Genomic DNA, 23,139 nt, shown 5'->3' on the forward strand with positions numbered 1-23,139 from the left:
TGACAACAGCGATTCACTTATAACAGTGCTCTGAAGTGGAGAAGCTTGAAAGCAATGAGACCAGATGTCAAATTAAGAAGGCAGGTGACTCACAGTTTCTGACCTTCCTGCTCACAAGTTGCCTAAGAAGGTTACAAAAGAAAAGCACTAAATCACAAGAACCTTGGAAACTCAGACTATCCAACGGTAATTTTCCAAACTCTGAGGAAGAATTATGCACAGACATCTAAGTGAGCGAAGAGACCAACAAGAAAACTATATAGTTAACTATTTTTATGCATAATGTATATAGTAAAAAATAAAGAAACTGCAACTCTTAGGTGAATGACTTATTTGTCCCACAGGCAAACCAAAGCCAAACTACCATGAAGACTCATCGCTAGGGCCAACGCAGTTTCCATATAAAACTATAGAAGCAAAAGGAATTTTTTTACCAGCTCTATGACCAATGAAAATAATTGAGAAGCATAATCTATTATGCTTGCCGGACTCATATGCACCTAGAAGCCAAAGAGGCCAGATGTAAGGCCTATTGGGCAACTTCTTTGTGTGGTCAGCAGGGACTGTTCTTATGGAACTAGTTAGGCCTGCATATCAGGGTCCAGAGTTTTATTGGGCAGGTATTTTACCTGACAATGTCTGGGATTGGCGGGTGGCCAATATTCTGACGTTTTAGATTCTAGAGCATCAGAGTAGTGACCTTATCCAGGGTCTGGTGACTTTAGGAAGGCAATGAGTTGGAAAGTACAACAGAAGATATATCACCTCTTACTGGGCCCTCAAGGGCATGCTCTTGAGACACACCAAGTGCAAAACCAGGGATAAGAAAACCTTGCAGGTTTGCTGGTCTGAAGACCTACAGAAATAGGAAGAAAGGTTAGAGTTGGGAAATGCAAGGTCACGGTAAATGTGGGACACTCACTCTGCCACTCGCAAGGGGTTAATCTGTGTCCCTAGAGAGATCCCACAATAAACTGAAGATTGGGGATCTGGCACACAGGGGTTAATGGAGATGGGAAAAATTAATTGGGAAATTGTAAATCTATGATGTGGCCAATAAAAGGAAAAGCTCAGGAAGGTCCTGATGCTTGCAGTTCCCCATCAGGAGCTCTGAGAGAGAAGGCAATTTGCATGGTGGTGAATGAACCTTTTTTTCAAAATATGGAAATGTGAGTGTCACAATTAACCTATTGATGGGAGAGCTCTCCCTGAGGGGTTTGAAGGCGATGGGACCAGAACAACTGGCATCAATTAACTCGTATGCTGGCAAAGCTGAAACCATACAATATTTTTTTTTCTCTTTTGGTTCGATGTTTTCTCTGCTTATCCCTTTCTCCAGACAATAGGAAGTCTTGGTGATGGTCGCTGACTGGTAACAGTAGAAAGGTTCCAGATCAGTAGTTCTTGACTTTGTTGTTTTTGTGGCACATTTTCTGAATGTTATGATCTCTTGGCATTCAAAAACACCAATGCTAACCAAGCCAGGAATAATTATAACACAAATACTTAGAAAAAATGTCTCACTCTCTTTGAAAGCATCTAGTTATTGCACTGCTCACATGGCCATGCTTCGGTACTGTGTCACTTTAAAATCGCCCTCTTTAAGTCAGATCACGCTGTCGACAGGCAAAGCCGTCACTTGTCCCGCTAAACGCCTAATTCTTCTTTGGCACCAACTTGACAAGGTGCTACCACTCATGCCCCTAACTTCCAGCATGGAGCTCTGCTCTGCAGCCCATTCGAGGACCTGCTTAGCTCAGGGACTGATGCAATGGACAGCATTCTGCAAGGTGGATCCACAGCTGTAGCAAAAATAAATCAAAGGATCATAATACTGCAACGCAATGTAGCACACACGGTTTGTGAACCTCTGTTCTACACTCATGTATCTTGTTCAAGAAGAACCAAGTGTAGGGCCCCCTGCTTTAGACACTATTGTTTGTTTTGTTTTTAGTGTCCTAAAAATTTTTTTTGAAAGTTCAGTAATTTTCTGAGCAAATGAGCTTATGGGGGAGGAGCATGGCACGAGCTGAACCAGGTCCCACAGCTGACGACGCAGGGCTGAGAGCTGAGCTGTGCATTTTGGGGGAGAGGGAAGCCCAGGAAAAGGAGCAGCGACTCCAAATCACCCTGAAGTGGGTGTCGGAACAGGTGTGTTTCTAACATAACCAAGTCCCCTCCCTCCCTTTTCTCTAGAGGTGTGTTGTTCAAAAGCTTAGACCTGTCTGGAAGTCCTAACCAGAAAAGTGGCGTGTGGAAAAGGGGAGCACACCCTGGCTCCCTGAGGCACTTGACTGAGTCACTCAGTCCCAGTGTCCGGTCCCACTGAGGATCGCAGGCTCAGGACCACTCCCACCGGCCCTCAGCAAGCGTATCTGAAGACAGCAGGGCTGGACATGGAGGGGGAGGCTCCTTTGACCTGTGGATCTCCAAGGAGATCTGAGAGGAGCCACCCACGGGGCCCTCAGGGGGCCTGTGGTTTGAGCCATGGGCCCAACTTTGAAACATTTAGACACATCGGAAATGAGACTTTACTCACTAGTATAGTCTTGCTCCAGGTCCCACAAATCTGTGGGCCTGATTTTATGTATGGCGCATGGAAACAAGTCTAATGTGTTTGTAACGGCATTACAAAGGCCCTGCAGTGTGGTGATAACAGCTTGAGCTTTATAAGCCTGCAAGTTCTACCTTAAATACACCCCGGGGAAACTGCCTGTTCCTACCAATCACAAGACCCAAGTGCTGGGTGACAGGCCGCAGTGCACAGTCTGGGACCTCCTACTTCCAAGATGCATGCCTCTGGGGAACTGAAAGCAGGCTGAGAGCACTTCTTTACCCCTATTTTTCTCCCGCCAGCGACGAAGTATTTCCTACCTGTCAATCCGTCTTCATATTTGTGTCATGGGCATACAGTTTCCTTTGACAAAGGAGCTTTTAAAAGCTGCATAAAAGATACCTGCTGGGATTGCATGCTTACTTCCTTGATGGGGAAATTTATAAAAACTCAAACTCTGACAACCACACAATTGTTCCTGTGTTTTAATAACCCAAGAAGAAGCTTTACACCAAATCATCCATTGTCTGGGCTGCTACAGCAGGATTGGTATGAGGGACTCTGCACTGGGACGCAGGTGGCCCCCGTCCTAGCACTGGCTCTGTGACCTTGCATTGGCTGGGTGACATCATTGCCAGGTGCTCCTCCTATCATGGCCTCAGTCTCCTCAGCTATAAAATGGAAATAGCATACACTCTCTGTTTCCATCAGAAGGCTGAAACCGGAGTTAAATACTGTCATGGAAGTGAGAGTGTATTTTTTAAAAGCGGATATAAAGTTTTGGATAATTAAAGAAATTATGCAGATTTTTATTATGACCATATATAGCAGTGCTGTGCAAAAGAACGTCCTATGGCAATAGGATTGTTCTATAAATATGCTGTCCAACACAGAAGCCACTTGATCGCACTGCACGTGGCCCAGGTGAGGCCAGAGATCATCTGCCAGGACTGGATTTGGAGGGAAGCTTTGCAAGAATGGGGAAAAACAAAAGCGATTGGAGCTAATGGAACCTAGTTATGGTGGTACCTCTGAGGCTCTTAATTCACTCCTGCTACCTAATTCTTCTGGAATTCCCCAGTTCCCACCTTTTCTGAAGGCAAGGTCTTCAACAATTACTTCTCTACTGGCCACCCTACAATGTGTCAATTAAATTATCCCCTTTTGTTTAAAACCCAAAAGCCTAATCAATATGTATGACAACATAATTTCAAAATATTGTTGGTTTCAAAGCAACAATCATGTGACTTCAAAGAACATGTTTCACAGATCTTCCAAATTCTTCAAGGGTAAGAAATCTCTAGATTTGTTCTACTGTGCCCAAAAAAGATGTTTATCTTGTCTTTCAGTATGAAAAATATCTCTTTTTAAAATATTTTTTTATTTTATTTAAATATTTTTTATTGAAATCAGAGAGTAAGGGAGTGGGAGAGAGAATAACATCAATGATGAGAATCGTGGATTGGCTGCCTTCTGCATGCCCCAAACTGGGGATGGAGCCCAAAACCTGGGCATGTGCCCTGACCGGGAATCAAATCATGACCTCCTGGTTCATAGATTGATGCACAACCACTGAGCTGTGCCAGCCAGGCAAAAAATACCTCTTAAAATAAAAGTGCTTAGAGAAGTTGGTGAGAGAGATCCATGCCCAGGTACCTCTGGATCTTCCAGCTGAGCAGCAAGTGGGTATAAATCAGGCCCCTGTATAAAATGTTCCCTTTGGCCCGGCTGGCATGGCTCAGTGGTTGAGGGTTGACCTAGGAATCAGTAGGTCAACGTTAGATTCCCAGTCAGGGCATATGCCCAGGTTTCAGGCTCGACCCCCAGTGTGGGGTGTGCAGGAGGCAGCCAATCAATGATTCTCTCTCATCATTGATGTTTCTCTCTCTCTCTCCCTCACCCTTCCTTTCTGAAATCAATAAATATATATGTCAAATGTTCCCTTTGTAGAGAGTGCTATAATGAGGACAAGATAGGTGACACTAACAAGTGCCGCTAGGTTCACATAATCGTTTGCCATTCCCCTATAAGACCCAGTAATTTTTGCCTTTTCTTTCTTTATTTAATCTCATCACATCTTTATTCAAAACCTTCCAATGGCTCCCCATTGTACTCAGAGTAGAAATGTAAATCTTTAAAAAAAATAAAATAAAAAGGCATGCAAGGCCCTGTAAGTATGCCCCTGGCTTACTTATGTATTCTGAGCTTTCCTCTCTGACCCCACACCCTTCTATTCTTCCTCTTGCTCAGCTGCTTCAGTCACGTGTCTCCTTTCCTAATCACCCAATTTGCCAGGTGAAAGCAGCAAAATATGCCACCCCAAAAGATGACAGTAGGAGTTTAGGACATGCCATTCCAAAATATGACACTTGGTATATTATTTTGAGCTGTAGACACCTGAAAAACAGCAAATGCAAGGAGAGAATTTCTCTGAACTCCCCTTATCTGCCTTAAGTAAGATCCTCCAAAAGGAACTCAGGTGTCACAGATCCCCTTCTAAAGGGTTTCATCCCAGGAAAGGAGACTAGAGGTCAGCACCACACCCAGACAAACTGTCACAAACTATCATACCTCCCACCTATTCTTCCAATAGTCCATTCATCTTCTCTAAAAATCATTTACTCTCCTCTAAGAGGCCTATATCCCCCACACACACCCCACCCTTTCCCTAGTACAATGGTATTTGAGCCTGAATTCTAAAGTCACTTCTTTGGGTTACTCATTTTTCCTGGGTTCTGTTTATATTTCTCTTGTTAATCTGTATATTAAAGGGGTCTCAGCCAAGAACTCAGAAAGATAGAGTGAAAACTCTTTTTTCTTCCTCATAGAAGTATGTTCCTACATTGGGATTTTGCATCTGCTGTTCCTCTACCTGGAATGCTCCCTGATAGATGCCTTCAAGGCTCCCTCACGCTCTTCTTGGTGCCAAGCCTACTTAAAATTAGAATACTTTCCCAACCCCACATTTCCCAGTCCCCTCTTCTGCCATATATTTCTTCTTAGCACTCATGATCACTAAGCACACTGGAAACTTAACTTAGTTATCTCCCTAACAATCTATCTCCTTCTCATTAGAACACAGACTTCGTAAGGGCATAGAATTTTGTGACTTTTACTCACTATTTTGTTCCCTGCAATTTAGAGCAATACCTGGAATATAATAGCTGCTCAATAAACATATTCTGAATGAACAAATCTTTTTTATCCTATAGAAATTCACTTCTGTTCCTGTTTCCCTCTTTCTCTATGTTCTTCTCTATATTTCTCCTCTTTAACAACTTCTGCCCACTTGGACTGATCGCTTAGTTTTAAACTTCTTCATTCTAGATTAAAACTTTTTACATTGTTGCCCTAGCCAGTCTGGCTCAGTGGATACAGCATCGGCCCTAAGACTGAAGGGTCCTGGGTTCGATTTCAGTCAAGGGCACGTACCTCAGTTGCAGGCTCGATCCCGGAATCCAGGGAGTGTGTGCTGAGGCAACCAATGATTTTTCTCTTTCTGTCTCTCCCTTTCCCTTCCACTCTCTCTAAAAATCAGTGGAAAAATATCCTCAGGTGATGATTAACAAAACAAACAAACAAAATACACAAAACATTTTATAATGTTTAATTTTATAAATATTATTAAAATTAAATAAATATTTATAAAATTAAAGCACTTTTATCCCCTATTATTGAGAGAATAATAATAGGCCCTATTCTAAATACAAGACTGTAGTCACAGTTAATGCCTCAAACTATATCCTCTGACCCAACTGAGTTCACCTACTGACAAGGGTAGACAATTGCTGACCTGCAGACAACTTCCTACTTCTGTTTAGGGCCTGGGTCTCTCTTCTCAGCCAGAGGGCTTTCTCTGGCACCAAGAGAACTAGACCTGCTGCACTCAGTTATAACCAGAACCATGGGACTAACACAGCTGGAGGTAACCTTCACCCAACGGGGGGCAGAAGTTCGTGGATCAGTGCCCCAGCCTCCCAGTCATGGGACCCGCACTTTCTTGAGGGCCCACAGCGGTAACCCATTTATTAATATACCCATGCTGGGTGTCACCTTCTCTTTCTCACATTGCCATTTCCTCACTTGTGTTCCCTGGGTTCATCTCCCAACTCAACTACCTGCACCCAAGTCCTGGTCTCAAGTTTTCAGGAGCAGCAAAGGAAGCAGGTAAAACCTGGTAGTGTGCTGTCTTTGGTTGGACTGAAAGATCCATAGGTCCTAAGAAGTACCTGAGCCCCTGTCTCTGAACAGAGAACTCACACTGTGACCTGAGAAGCAGCTGAATGGCAATACTGGAAAGTTTTCCTGGGTAACCCTGCAGCAAATTTGCCTAATACTTGTTTCAGCTGAAAGGGACATTCTTGGTCAGAAAGAGAATCTGAAATGCATCTTTGTAGCTGTCCATCTCGAGATGACTAATAGCTTACCATGGCCTTCCACCTTCTCCTGCTCCGTGGCATCAGCATCTCCCTGCCTCCTTTCCTCCGCTTCTCATTTTCACTCTTCCTCTAGGAGAGTGGGGTCAGGATGGATGAAGAGACTAAAAATATCTCTTAAACTTCCCCTGGCTGCAGAGGATGCTGATCCCTAAGTGGATCAGTAACTTGATTGGGATTTGTGCCTGAGGTGGAGTACACATCAGCTCAGCAAAGAGAAGAACAACTAAATCATTCAAAGCACATCTGAGTGGAGTTTGCCAGAAATGACATAATCTCTGGGTGATGTCAAGCCCAGTACCCAGACCTGAAGTTGCTACTCTCTATAAAATGCAGTGAAGCCTGATCTGTCATCATATCACAGATTATAAACGCAAATCGCAATTAACATGCGACAGAGAAGGTCCTATCTTACTTGCAACCTCAGTGGACAGTTGCTTTTACTTAGGGCTTTTGTTTTGTTTTTGGTCCACTGCCATATGGAATAGAAGAGAATGCCAGTTTTTCATTTTTTTGTTTGGGGATTTTTGACATTTGCTTTATTCTCTTTCTGTTTTAGTTTCATCCAGTACAAGTGGGGTCGGGGAGGGTGGTAAGAAGACAGAGAGTTAAATGACTCAACACATCAGAAATCCAAGGTCTGATTCAAAATCACCATCCTGATGAGTAGTTTTGAAACCATGGTCCAAGAGTCCTAGTCTCACAGCCACTGGGAACTGGGAAAGGATGGTATTAAACAGCAGAGTTCTGGTCCCACACCTGCTTCACTAGAACTCTTCTATTTGATGTATCAGAGATCTCTAAAGGATTTCATTTGAAAAAAATTCCACTGCTAACCTTACATTTAAAAATATATCCATTTATCTTATATTGTAATACTACCTTTATATACTCACTGAGTGATACTCAATTAAGCAGTGTTGTCACTCCATTTGCCATGCTAGGGAATCTATGCTTTTCACAGGTATTCTGGTTTGCTAATCAAAATGATAATTTATTTGCAGTTTTTGTTGTTTACTGGATAGCTTTGTTGTGAAGGCACCTTCTTCTCCCATTTTCAGGAAATTCTCCCAGTCCACTATGTACAGAATTGGTAAGGCCCAGGGCCCTGCTCCCCTCTATGGAAGATAAGGGAAGGAATCCTCCTTTTTCCCACCCCTGGTGACCACATGCTGACATGCATTCACTCAAGGTGCAGAGATAGGTTTTGTGCTCATAGCTGATCTAAAAATTAATACACACGTGTTTAGTTTTTCCTATATATGCAAAAATTTGATTTAGATTATAAATTCTGTATAGCATTTATAACACGTAACATAACCAACTAATATCTGTATGTTTTATGTTTGCTAAACTTACGAACCCCGTAAGTCATGCTTCACAATCAATATGCTTTGTTTCTGAAATGCAAGATTTTCGTATGTAGATTTACTCTTATGTGTAAAATTTGCAGGGATAAACTTTGGATGGGAGTTGGGCAGCTGCAATTTTCTGTGTAACAACATCATAATTGGAATTTAAAATTTGTGTAATTACCCTGAAGCTTCTAAAAGTTACTGACACAAACATCTCCAAACACAGCTATCTTTTTTTTTTTTTGACATTTTTTTATTGAGGTATTATATGTGTACATATCTTACCATTACCACCCCCCACCCCACACCCATACATGCCCTCACCCCCCAGAGTTTTGTGTCCATTGTTTATGCTTATATGCATGCATACAAGTCCTTCGTTTGATTTCTTATCTCCCCCACCTCTCCCTAACTTTCCCCCTGTAGTTTGAAAGTCTGTTTGATGCTTTACTGTCTCTGTATCTATCTTTTTGTTCATCAGTTTATAATGTTCTTTACTATCCATAAATGAGTGAGATCATGTGGTATTTTTCTTTCATTGACTGGCTTATTTCACTTAGCATAATGTTCTCCAATTCCATCCAGGTTGCTGCAAATGATGAGAATTCCTTCTTTTTTATGGCAGCATAGTATTACATTGCAAACACAGCTATCTTGATAAAAAGCACAATGAATGACAACTGTTTTTTGTTAGAATTAACTTGGCTATGGGGTCTTTGGTGCTTAGCTTATGAGAGATATTAACAGCAGAGATATGAGTGACATAGGAGCGATACGTATCAGTCAGGATAGTTCATGCTACACTAATTAACAACCAAAACCCAAAATCTCAGTGGCCTAAAGCCACAAAGATTTGTTTCTCACTCATGCCGCTCTGATGTAGGATGGGTACCTCTCAGGGGAGTGGCCCTGTCTTTCTGTCTGCCCTTCCAAAAACACCTGCGCATTGCCACGTGGCAATCCCTGTGGCCAAGTGGCATCCTATGACCCCAAATTCTTACAAGCCTTGAAAAATTTTTTAAATTTTATAAATAAGTGTCTAAGCAGCATAAATACCAGCTGCTGTGGTGCTATTGCTTTATCTTATTTATGATTGCTATTATTATCAGAATTTATAGCAATCATTAGCCAACAGCCGTTCTGACACTCTCAGCCAGCAGTCTGTCACTCTTCTCCTTGGTGGAAGGCAGTGGGAAGGACATGAGCGGTTACCCAGCACCCAAAGCTGTGGATGACGCCATCCTCCTGGAGAGCTGGTGAGATTGTGATTAAAAAAAGAGAGAGAGAGGGAGAGAGAGAGAGGAGAGAGAAAAGAGAAGCAAGAACTAATGAAGGAGATCCGGCACCCTGTCTGAACTCTGGAAGCCAAAGCCTCAGAAACGAAAGGGAGACGGTCACAGCAGAGCCAGCGGCCAAGCATTTGAGAGATTTGCTGCCCCCGGAGCAGCCATCATTCACAATAAACAACCAAAGTAGATACGCCACAAAGGTGTGTGTTTTTTGCAAAGCCAGAAGCAACTCCACTTCCTTAATCCTGATTTAGTATTCACGGTGCAGGACCCATGCTTGCCCTATGACTCATACACTAATAAAAGGAAGACCTCATCTGGTCAAGAACATAACTGCATAAAGCCAAAAGCCATCCCTGTCAGACACCGAAATTAACTTCACAGGTTAATTTTAATGCTTGTCAATTTACGGGAAACATTCTTTAGGAATGCAGATGCTCCGGTCTTACTTGAATCACTTACAATCTTCCCCTTAGCCCAGATGCCAATGAATAAAAGACACAGCAAGTTAATTGCCATCCTGGGTTTGTGATGACTGTGATACCGATATTAGCATAGAGTCGGGTTTCTTATCTTTTTCAAAAGGCTTACAATCCATTATCTAATTTGATTTTTATGAGGACTCTTTACAGTGGGACATTGTGTTTCATTTTCAGGACCATGAGGTAGCTGAGGAGAATAATGTCTTATGTAGGATACAAACATCCAGCCCTAGCACAGTGGCTGGCACAAAGTAAACACTCAAAAATATTTATTAAAAAATTAATAAGTTCTAATTTGAATAATGATGGTAGAACCTAGGTACAGTGTCTCCTGGCTTTGTGTTCTTTTCACTTATGGAAATATCAGTGCAGAAATACTCCTTTTTATGTATAACTTCAAATGAGAAAACAAGACTCAAAGTACACAGAGAGAGAGACAAACTGATATCCTAATGCAATACATTATGCTGTCTATTTTTTAGTCCTATTTGCTGTCAGCTGATAGTACGAGGACTAACTACAAAGCAACTCTGCTTTTCATAGTTGAAACAGGTGTTTTAATATCTTTATAGGAAAGTGATAAACAAACTGCCATGGACTCACAGAAGTGTCCCGAGCCTTCTGAATAAACTACCTTTGGATAAAGGAGTACAGAGGAGCCAGGTTAAAAGAGAGAGAGGAGAGATGGTAGAGAGATAGGGTTAGAGGGTAAGGAAAGGAGCGAAGGAGGGAGGGAGGGAGGGAGGGAGAGAGGGAGGGAGGGAAGTATTTAGGCTCTTCTGGTCTTGCACTTGCAGTCCGCACTGGCCAGAAACATGTGGGACACTCAGCAGTGTTCAACAAAAGTAAGTTTCTGTGGGACTTCTTGTAGGCATCTCCTCCTAATAAGCTAGAGGGTCACTTCCCAGTGCATCACCTCATGGGTAGCTTTCCAGCAGGTTCCATGGCATGAAACCTCCTTAGGACTATCTACCCCAGGAACACCAGAGGTTTCCCAGCTAATATCACCAGCACAGCATCTCCCCACAGAGCCTTCCCCAAGGCCCTGGAAGACAGCTTCTTAAACACTCTGCCAACATGGCATCTAAGAACGTCTCTCTGACATCCAGGGGTCTCACTCACCATCTCCAGTGAGGTCTGAGTCTCATTCTGGGGGAGGGAGTGTGTTTCAAATTGTTTTCTTTCCTCAGATGCTCTGACTCAGCCCTGGGGCAGTCGCTGGTCTCTATACATGCTATTCCTGTATTCCTCAGAGTTCTTTTTATCCCTTAGGAGGCAATCTCTTGTTATAATTAACTAGACGCCCGGTGCACAAAATTCGTGCATGAAGGGGGGGGGGGGGGCGCGTCGCCTCAGCCCAGCCTGCACCCTCTCCAATCTGGGTCCTTTCAGGGGATGTCTGACTGCCGGTTTAGGCCCGATCCCTGGAATCAGGCCTAAACCGGCAGTCATACATCCCTCTCACAATCCTCGACTGCTGGCTCCTAATCGCTCACCTGCCTGCCTGGTCACCCCTAACTGCCCCCCACCCCCCCCTGCAGGCCTGATCTCCCCTCACTGCCTCTGTGTGCCTACCTGATCTCCCCTAACTGCCCCCCAGCCGGCCTGGTCACTCCTAACTGTCCCCCCCCCCCGCCACCCTGGTCACCCCCAACTCCCTGCCCTGCCAGCCTGGTTGCCCCCAACTGCACCCCACCACCGGCCTTGTTGTCTCTTACTGCCCCCCCACCACCAGCCTGGTTGCCCCATGCAGCCTGCTGTTCAGTCATTTGGTAGTCCCTCACTAACCCCCCTGTTGGCCTGGTCACCATGCAGCCTGCTGTTCAGTCATTTGGTCATCCCTCACTAACCCCCCTGCCAGCCTGCTTGTTCAGTCGTCTGGTCCTCTCTCAGTAACCCCCCTGCCAGCCTGGTCACCCCACGCAGCCTGCTTGTTCAGTCGTCTGGTTGTCCCTCACTAACCCACCTGCCCTCCTGGTCATAGGCAGCCATCTTATGAGGGTGTGATGGTCAATTTGCATATTACCTCTTTATTATATAGGATAATTCTTATATTAAACTTTCCCTGTTCTAACTACTACATAGTTTCTGATGACTGATGGGATCAAGACTGATACAGTCCCAGGAGATGGCCCTTTAGTGCTGGGCTTTATTAGTTTGGTCATACCCTTGAATTTGAGCACAGTGCTGCACTGTTTACCGAAGGAAAACAAGATACTAGTAATCCGTGTGTGTGGTGGCATCACAGTTAATCACATTATCGCCTATGGTTGATTGTGATGAAGTGTCAGCTGAAGCCCAGTGGCCGCTGCCCCTGATAGTTACTGAGTGTTGCAGGAATGGTCTGTGGTGTGAGATGGATTGTAACTCCTGAGCAGACTGCAGTGATTGTATAAATCACTTGACCAGAAACATGGAACAGACTCACAAATCTCAGAGGGAAAGGGGGTGGGGGGTAGGAAGAGAGTAAGCAAAGCACTTATATGCCTATATATGCATTACCTATGAACACAGACAATATGGTGGTGAAGGCCTGGGGCGGGGTGGGAACTGGTTAGGGGGGTAATGAGGGGGGCACATCTGTAATACTCTCATGCACCTCCTCCTGTTTATAGTATGTATCCACAGCTACCAGTGCTCCTGAAGCTCAGAAGGGACTATGTGTCCAGGAAGGGGAGCAATACTAAGGTAAGCGTGAGAATGCCTAACACTTGTAAAGTGGCATTCTTCAGTTACGATATAGTTCCAAACAATTAGCACATGTAAAAACTTGTTTTTCTGAAATTTCCACAAATGCACATTATATTTCTTTTACCAAAGTATATTGACAAAGGGATTATTTACCACTGGATAACTGATACAGACTTTAGAAGAAAGGAAATAAGTATCATCATATGCTCAAAATGCCTTCCCCCAACCCCCCATGGTTTCTGAAGTTTGATTTGAATTGCATTTTTTTAAAATTTATTTAATTTATTGGGGTGACATTGGTTAATAAAATTATATAGATTTCATGTACACAATTCTAAAATGCATCATCTGTATATTGTATTGTGTGTTTACCACTCCAAGTCATATCTCCATCCATCATCATTTATCCCCCCTTTACCCTTTTCTACCCCCTTCACCCCTTCCCTCTGGCAACCACCATTCTGATGTCTATATCCATGAGTTTTTCTTTTTTTTCTTTGCTTAATCCCTTCACCTTCTCACCCAGCTACCTATCCCTTCTCCTCTGGCAGCTGTCAGTCTCTGTATCCATGAATCTGTCTCCACTTTGTTAGTTTATTTTGTTCATTAGATTCTACATGTAAATGAAATTATATAATACTTGTCTTTCTCTAACTGGCTTATTTCATTTAGCATAATACTCTCTAGATCCATTCTTAAGTTCAAGGAATAAGCTGTCTCATAAAATACCCAACAGGGCGAAAGGAAACAGAGATTATAAAATCTAAACTATCGTTGAAGTTGCTCTTTGTATGGCAATAGTTACCCCACAACTTTCAGATGTTTTAGGTTCTTGAAAAATAGTATATGGCTAAACTTTTTATCCTTAACTTTGCCTCTTGCTTTTCCCCAATATAACTGTTATACTAGTGTTTTATAATAATACTAGAGACCCGGTGCACAAAATTCGTGCACTGGGGTGGGAGGTGTCCCTCAGCCTGGCCTGCGCCTTCTCACAGTCTGGGAGCCCTCTGGGGATGTCCGACTGATGGCTTAGGCCTGCTCCCCACCACCACCGCTGAGCTCACTAGCCATGAGCCCAGCTTCTGGCTGAGCAGCACTCCCCCTGTGGAGCACACTGACCACCTGTGTTGAGCATCTGCCCCCTGGTGGTCAGTGTGCATCATAGTGACCAGTCAATTTGCATATTAGCCTTTTGTTATATAGGATAGACGGGAAGAATAAATATCCAAGTGGGTAAGTGTTTTGCTAAAGGTTATCTAACTAGTGAGTGTTGTTCTGGATATTTCCACTGCTCTCCAAACCCATTCTCCATCCTTGTCCACCTTTCTGTGCATCCTGGGCAGCTGGCCTCCATGGACCATGTAAACTGATTTTCTTTGTCCTCTAGCTCCCAGTTGTGTTAAGTCAATGAGGGAGAAAAAGAGGAAATTACAGGGCAGAAGAGGGGGCTTATTCCCAGGCTTCCTTCCTGCCCACAAGTTTACAGTAGCTGTTCTCCCCTACTGAAGTTCAGAAATGAAGACCCCAGCTTCCTGTCATAAAGCACAGGGGAAATATGGTTACAGCTCATACCACAGCTTTCTCTGATTTCTCAAAACCATTCTCTTTCCTTCCTCCTTCATAGGCAGTAGTGATAATGGCTCTATACTACTGCTAGCCTCAAGATACTTTACCATCTCTTACTAGTACATATCAACCACCTCTGTGACTGCCAAGACCCTCAAAGAAATAGAGGTAGAATGGGGTTTGCATTCAGGAGGTTTAATGGTACTAAGATCAGTGCTCTTTCTACTGAACCACACTGTATCCACACACATTCTATGTTATACTACAGTGTTCCATACATGCTATATACTCCTTTCACACTGCCTTCATTCATAGTAATCCCCTTTTGCATTCTCTATTCACTTCTTCTGCCTATCCAACTTACATACAACTCCAAAGATTGTACTCAATTTTCATTTTCACTATAAGGAGTTCTTTGACCCTTCATCCCTTATGGGCCTGTCTTTTCTGACAATCATAGTCAATATGATAACAATACTTAGTTTGACATTTAGTCATAGATTATCTTGAAATGTTTCTATTCCTTCATATATGTGAATCTCATTCCCCAGCTAACTTGTAATGTACATGAATATGTTTTTAATATGTTGGGATAAAAAGGGAAAATAATGAATAAAGCTTGTTTCGTCATATCGGTCAGTCTTTTCTTACACATATTCTTCTGTTTGAAACTATTTGCCATCAGAAGTGCAATACTTATTTGTATTGTCTTTTGTTTTTTTATGACTTATTTTTTAAAATATTTAACTCTTTTTTAATTTCTTTATTGATTAAGGTATTACATATGTGTCCTTATCTCCCCATATCCCCCCACCTCACCCCCAATCATGCCCTCACCCCCTGTTGTCTGTGTCCATTGGTTAGGCTTATATGCATGCATACAAGTCCTTTGGTTGATCTCTCCCCCTTACCCCCATCCTCCCCTACCCCACTTTAGAATTTAAATGAGAACTTAGAAAATAAGCTGACCTTAAGGAATACAGAAACTACTGGTTGAACTCATTTCTCATTCAGCATTTGGAAATAAAATTCCTAGTGAGCTTAAAATGCTCAATGAGGAGAATGCACCTTTAATTGGCTAATTAGAAGTGCAGTCAGCATGCTTCACCCTCAGAATGAGAGAGAAGCGTTTCAATTGCCCTGCTATTCCCTGAGTGTGTCGCAATTAACTAATTATTGAGGATATTATTTCTGTGCTTGATTGGTCAGGCAGTCATCATGAAAGAGGCTACCAGCCTCAAAAACCCAAACCCAGAACTTTAAGTTAAATTTAGTTTTTATGTTCAAAAAAAGGAAAAAATGTTGATGTTGGTGGGGGTGGGGTATATATTTCTAGTCACACTTGGCTTATGAAATTTTTGTTTGAATTAGGAACAAAAGTCATAGACTTTACAACTGTACTTTTTTCAAATATTCTGTTCTCTTTTATTCATAAATTATCAAAACTTTCCCACATTTTAAATTTTATCCCCAAACTTTTTCTGCAAGGGCAAAAAAAATCTAAGTAAAAAAGCTAACACTAAATATAATTTCTTTGTAAAAAAAAAATAGTGGTATATATAAGGAAAAACAGTTTTAAGCTCTGATAAAAAGTCTCTCGAGAACAATATATTATCTGACATTTCTTGGAGCTAGGTATCTTCCATCTTATCACTGGTCATTACTTCTGATAATAGCATTAGGTCTTGAAAAATTGAAATTAGATGTAGTTTATGACCTTTCCATGGTGAGCTGCACTGTCAGAACAGTGTACTGTAATGAGAATATTTTAGGGATTGACATCAGACAAAACAGAATTAAGCTCACAATTAATTCCTTTCCTTTTAAAAATAAATTTAATCATTTGATTCTTAGAACTACAGTTTTCTCATCATAAAATGGATATATTAATGCCTACTTTGCAATGTAAGTATTTAAACTAGGATACTGGTCCATTAATGAAGATTTATTATATTGAATTTCATAGACAGAAAGCATGGTTTTAAATGTCTCACCTTCTCCAGCATTTTGGGATCACTGACTACTTTGTTATTAAAAAATTTAAAAAGACTCATGTCCTGGCCAGCATGGCTCAGTTGGTTGAGTGTTGTCCCATGAACCAAAAGGTTGCCAGTTTAATTCATGGTCAAGGCACATACCCAGGTTGTGGGTTTGATCCACAGTCAGGGTATGTGCAGGATGAAGTTGCCGTTTACTCAGATGGGAATATTATAAGAGAAATAAGTTGGAGCAATTATGCTAAAATTGGGGGCTTGGTTTTGGTCATGTTAAGAGTTACCTACTATACTCTGGTTTCTCTTAAGAGTTACCTACTAGACAACTAAGTAGAGATGTGGAGTAGACAGTTGCATAGGGAGTAGACACATCTTGAGGAAAGAATTTTAAAATAAATATGTAAGCCAGCAATATAGAGATGGTATTTAAAGCCATACACTAGAAGAGAACACCTGGGGACCAAGTGCAGATAGAGAATATTTGTAAATATGTAGGTACTAGGTAGTGTGCATGTCCAAAGAACCTTTTAGAAACTCAAGCTTAATGTATGATGGAATTAGTATACTGTCCTGAAGCAGAAAGAAATTTCAGAGAGAATTACAGAAAAGTTTGCAGTCTTCAATATTCTATTAAATGGCTAAAGTGCACAAAGTGAGAAACCATGGAAATAGTTACTATGGAGACTTAACATTCCAGGAGTGGTAAGCTGACTGGACCTAACTGTGAGCTGAGAGCCCTATATAAGAGATGGGCTGGCAACCAAAGCAGACTTTCTCCACAGAACTAAGCAACCTTTCTTCATGGGAAAGAGCCAGATGGCTTTGTTTTAGTTTTTGTTGTTTGTTTGTGTGTGGGTTTTGTTTTTTTGTTTTTTCAGAGAACCACCATCAAATTCAAAACATACTCAATTTTACATTGTCTAATCTATTTACTAAAATCTGATGTCCAGAACATTTTTCATAGGAAAAGATTAATAGGAGATCAAGACTGGCAGGATGAGAGAAGAATGGAGATGGGAGTGGACCACATGGACTAGAAAGGGAACAAGCAGGAATATGGGGAGCTTGGAAAAGAACTGTAGAGAAATGGTACCTTTGCTAGAAGGATATGATTAAAAAGGTAAGGATGGAAGTGTTGTTAAATAATGAGTTGAAAACATTAATTTATCTTTTTTGTCATTCCCAGTTCTCACTGAATTGATGGTAAAATAAGTAAAACCATAAGGTTTTATAGACTAGGAGAAAAGGTAACAATGGATAGGAGAGGTCAACATATTTTTGGAAGGTAGATGGAAACTAAGTGTTGCTGATGAGAATTTAGACCTGTTTAGGATTTGACAGCATATGTACCAGGAAGGATGAAATTGAGTCAGGGAGCTAGAAACAGGTGGGAAGGTCACCTTAAAGTTTCTGTATTTGCTTGAATTCAGGAGAATTCATGTGAGAAGAAAGACCTAAACCTCAGAGATTTAAAAATAGAGAGGGTCTGATTTAAGAGACATAGAATATATATAAAATATATGTACATAAAATATATATACTATATATGTATATATGTATGTATGAGACAAATTTATTTCATCTGTCTTATATATTTATCATGTACTCCTTAAATGTTTTTTAAAAATTTGTGTACAATTTACTTTTATCTTTTCTATATTTTGTTTTCCTTATTGAGCTTTTCATAATAACTATTCTATATTAAGGTCCTCCTTGAGAGAGACATCCACAGAAGAAGCCTTTTGATTAGCAGTTTATTGTGATACAAATAATCTATACTTTGTACCCACAAACTTCTCTCCAAACCTTCTTTTCATGTTCACTTCCCAACTAGATGTCCCTTACCATCTGGCCAAAACCATCAGCCATTTCTCATGAATTGAGAAAGATTCATACCTCAGGCAATCTTTCCATCTCAACAGAGTTGGCAACTCAATGTTCTTGGAAGGTCTGACTTACTCATATAATTCAGAGCTATTTGTAAACCAGGAAAAAATATTTTCCTTTTCCATCAACTTAATGTAGGGACCTCCTTATGAAGTCATAAATATGTGTTGATGGCAACATGATAGAACAGTATGAGTAAGTACACTGGGAAAAGAAAGCAAACTCATACATTTTGTGCCGTAATGTCTAATTGAATTCAATCCCATTTAAACCTCTTTCACTTGATTGTAGAGTCCTCTTGGGCACTCTAGTCTTTATGGCTTAGGGGATCAGATAATAATACCCAATCTAGGATGAGTCACTCCAGTTGCATGTTCACTTGATGTTCAAGGTCAAGCATAGACTCTCTACTAAGGTCTAGCAGCCACCTCAAAGTTTTCATCAAAATAGTATTTATTAAAGGTCTATAGGATTTTGCTGTGTTTTCTCACTGGGATTTGCTACAGTCTTCACACAGTATAGTGGTTGATAGTGCTCATTTGAGAACTTGAATTTGTTGGGTCCAAAGCTCAAGTGAAAGAGTTGCTTGCTCTGCATCTGGACAGTTAGAGAGCCTTCTCTTGTGCCTCGCCCACTCATGTTTGATAGACTTTTGGGTCACTCACTAAATAGACCAGTGTAGCCCACCCAGGTAAGGTACATTTTCCATAAAATCCAAGTGAATCAAAAAGTGAATTAAACTCAGCAACTTATTTTTCATATTGGAGGAGATAAGCTAGTATGGCTCAGACCACTAAACTCTCAGAAACTTTATTGAAATCACCTCTGAATTGGATTTATTTCCCAGTTACTGACAAGCATGTATCTGGTACCTGCTTACTTCCTGTTCACTAGATTCAATCATCATGATATCAACATAGTAAACCAATGAAATGTTACTAGGGATAGTAAAGCAATCAGTTGTGGAGAGGTGAAATAATACTGCGTCAAAATTTTGAAAAGTTATTCTGATCCTGCCAAATGAAAGCAAAATCCTTCTGGCATTTTTTTTTTTTTTACTTTGAGGGTTAGATAAAAAGCATTTCTCAGAATAATATCAGCTACTGGATAAAATGGGGTTTGTTGATCTATCACAATGAAGAGACCACATCTGGAACAACTGCTCCAATAAAAGTAAGCAATGATTCAGTGCTATCTTCTAAGACCCAGTTGTTTTCTGGACTAGACCAAATGGTGAGTTAAAACAATCACCAACCCTGTGTCTTTCAAGTTATTCTTTGTAGCATTAAACTCAGAATTTTCCAATTTTAGTAAATGTGCTGCTGAAGCAAGCACTAAACTCAGAATTTCCCATAAGGATATAGTATTACTTTTGGTTTCCTATTTTGGTAGGGAAAGGTCGATCCAGGGACTTTCACTTGGCCCTTAGCATAATTATTCTTCCTCAGTGGGTCAAGAAGCCAAATGTGGATATTCTGTCTGAATATATATCTATTCCAAACATATGCATAGAAACTAGAAAAAATATCCCCGGAATAGATTTAGCATTCCATTGGACTAATTACGTGGGGACTTAGGCCATAACTCTATTTGCCACATGACTTTCATAAACTCCCTCCCTGATTTGAAGATTGCACTTAGTGTGCCCTGGGTCTGCAAGGATTAGCCTTTGCTCAGAACCAGTGGATAGGACACTCAACATCATAAAGATTCAATTGTGACTCACATATTGTTGACCATTGTGGTAGGCAAAGGTACTCCATTGAAGTGCAAATAAATGGCATTGGTTTAATTGGCTATCGATAGAGAAAAATGGATCCCGACACTTACCTAACCTGTTGCACAGAAATAAATTCCAGATGAATCGCAGATCTTGCCATGAGAAGTAAAACAATAAATTGCTTAGAAAAAAATAGGAGACGTTTTATAATCTGGGAGGAGGGAATCTAGGATAGATTCTTAATGGTACACATAGTAGTACACAAAAAGGGCCACCATAAAGGAAAAATTGATAAATTAGACCATATTAAAATTAAGAATGTGTTTATCAAAAGAATGATTAAGAAACTGAATGGGCAAGCCTCAGGTGAGACTTGTATTCATAATATGTAAGAATGCCTACAAATTAATAAGAGAAAGGCAGAATTACCAATAGAAAATAGCTAAAATATATGAACCCAAAAGAGCTTATCAAATGGTAAGAAACATAGGAAATGGTGGTCAAATTACTAGCCATCAGGGAAATGCAAATTAAAATCATCATGTGACATATACATATACACACATATAGCAGAATGGCTACATTGAAAAAGACAGTAGAGGGTAAGTGTTGTCGAGGATGGGGGGATGGGAGGCAATTGGAATTCTCATACACTGCTGATGGAAGTATAAGGTGGTATTACCACTTTGGAAATTGTTTGACAGAATCTACTAACATTGAATATACACATACCCTATGACCCATTAGTTGGTCTACACCCACAAAATGCATACATGTTTTCATCAAAATATCTGAAAATAATAGTAATAAAAATAAATTATGAAAATTGGTGAGCAGATAATATGTTCCAGTGAATTCTGAGAGTGGATCCTAAACCCCCATGGACTCATATCCATCTCATCACATTTCTTTTTAATTCTGACCCTTTTTCTCCATATAACAGGACTCTCTTATTTTATAGTGGAAATTTAAATATTTTATTGAGGCTGCCAAATAGTTTTTTGAAGTTTCTTGCTTGATTCTCTATTGAATAATTTCCAGATATTTGCTCATTTGATCTTTCAGAAGGACAATTTATTTCACTGCCTTGCTATTTTTCCCTCAGAGTTTTCATGCTATTTTTTTCTACCAGTATTTGTTGACTGTCAAATGTGCTGAAACCTTTCAATTTCACTGTATGTCACCATACAGTGTATAGAGATAGTACTTGCCCCGCTCTCTGCACTTGGTTTATGGTTAATTCCCCTCTAAAATCTAACAGGTATTCATGTATACTCTCCTCTACCATGAAGGCATCCAAAACACACTGCTTATTTCTTCAACATGTTGAACCAATGTATACATGACACACAGCAAGTCCCAGGATGTACAATATCATGACTAGATTTCTTCTGGTCTTTATACCCATCCTGCCCTGCTCCCTCACTGACATGAGCATGGAGCACAGCTAGTAGAACTTTGAAAAGTTTACATTCACAACTATCACTATATGTACCCATAAAGTATCCATAAACTTTCTATTTTGTGGCTTTAGAACTTTCGTTTTCTTAGCCTTCCTTGTGTGTGTATTGTTGTTTTTTTTTCTCTTCTATCATGATCACTAGCAGGTGGTTTTTCTTAAGGCACCATTTTTATAATCACTTTATGAATGTTGCTTCGTCTAGAAGGTGAACAGAGAAATATAATGCTATTTTGAGCTGTGGGTGCTGGGCCGTCAGCTGTGCTCACTCATTACTTAAATGACTCATTTCAGTTCATCAACTTCACAGAGTATGCAATACCAATTTGTACTTCAGGAGACCTTTTAATTTTAGAATTTCAAGAGTCTTACTGTTTTGAAGTTAAAACATTAATTAGGTTTTTTCTTAATGATCTACCACTCTAATTTATGTTGATGCTGTTCTCAGTGGAATCCCCAGATTATTCAGGAACAGGAGAGACAGGTATTTTGAAATATCCCAGTCCAAAGGAAGACCAGATCCTCGGTAGAAAATTATAACCATCGTTTCTCTCAGTATCTGGTTCACTTATGTTAAAAGTTACTTCTTTGATTTACTTTTGGTAGGTGCTATTTCTTTGAATCTGTCCTCCAGCTCTATTTAGACCAAAGGATCAGCTGTAATGTTTTCTGTTCTTCACTTTTAGAACTCTGGGCTTCGTTTACCTGGTCTTCTGTTTTTGACACACTTTGTAAGAAAATAACATGACCAGGCTTAGGAATAGCTGTGAAATAAACAAAGTATGTCTTTGGTGCCTTCAATCGTGTTGTCCACTGTGCCCGTACTTTCCTTTTCCTTATTAGTTCATTAAGTATAGTTTCTTATCGCCCTAACTGGTTTGGCTCAGTGGATAAAGCATCAGCCTGTGGACTCATGGGTCCCAGGTTCGATTCCAGTCAAGGGCATGTACCTTGGTTGCGGGCACATACCCAGTAGGGAGTGTGCAGGAGGCAGCTGATCGATGTTTCTCTCTCACCGATGTTTCTAACTCTCTATCACTCTCCCTTCCTCTCTGTAAAAAAATCAATAAAATATATTTTTTTAAAAAGTATAGTTTCTTATCATGAGATCCCTCTACCAGGAGGACTGAGCCATTTTGATGGTAGAGTATGATGTTACAGGAACATCACAATAACCATCTGCTAATGGAAGTGATGTTAGAGGAGCTGATACTAGATTGCTAGGGCGTGGTTTCTCAAATGAGAAAAAATAGGTAAGACGATGAACACATCTGCTTTTTCATTTAGAGATATGTTCTTGTAAGAAACTTCCAAAGAAGTAAGTACATGAAGATTTTCAATTCCCCATGCCTTAAGCCAGTGGTCAGCAAACTTTTTCTATCAAGGGCCAAATAATAAGTATTTTAGGCTTTATGTGTCATATGATTTCTGCTGCAACTACTCAACTCTGCTGTGGTAGCATGAAAGCAGCCATAGACTATATGGAAACAAATGGAAGTGGCTGAGTTCCAATAACATTTTATTTAAAAAGCAGGTGGCAGGGGAATTGGCCAACAGGCTGTAGTTTGCCAACCCCTGGTTTAAGCCCAGGATTATCTATTCTCTTGGGTCATTTTAGTTTCATTTCTCCCGTGTGTTCCAGTTCCCCTAAAGAACAACACTGATTAAAATAAATCATAATGAGTGCCCCACAGTGTTGGCAT

The 23,139-nt window shown here is 40.7% G+C and overlaps 1 long non-coding RNA gene across 1 annotated transcript; it reads right to left on the reverse strand.

Annotated features, from left to right (window-relative positions):
- Positions 1-824: 824 nt before the first annotated feature.
- On the reverse strand, positions 825-18,342 carry LOC129150117 (uncharacterized). The gene is made up of 3 exons (XR_008556847.1): positions 18,267-18,342; positions 1,525-1,802; positions 825-856 (listed from the first exon to the last, which is right to left on the reverse strand). It is a non-coding gene; the product is annotated as an uncharacterized LOC129150117 (long non-coding RNA).
- Positions 18,343-23,139: the final 4,797 nt, after the last annotated feature.

Source organism: Eptesicus fuscus, chromosome 8 (assembly GCF_027574615.1).
Source record: "Eptesicus fuscus isolate TK198812 chromosome 8, DD_ASM_mEF_20220401, whole genome shotgun sequence".
Lineage (NCBI taxonomy): Eukaryota > Metazoa > Chordata > Mammalia > Chiroptera > Vespertilionidae > Eptesicus > Eptesicus fuscus.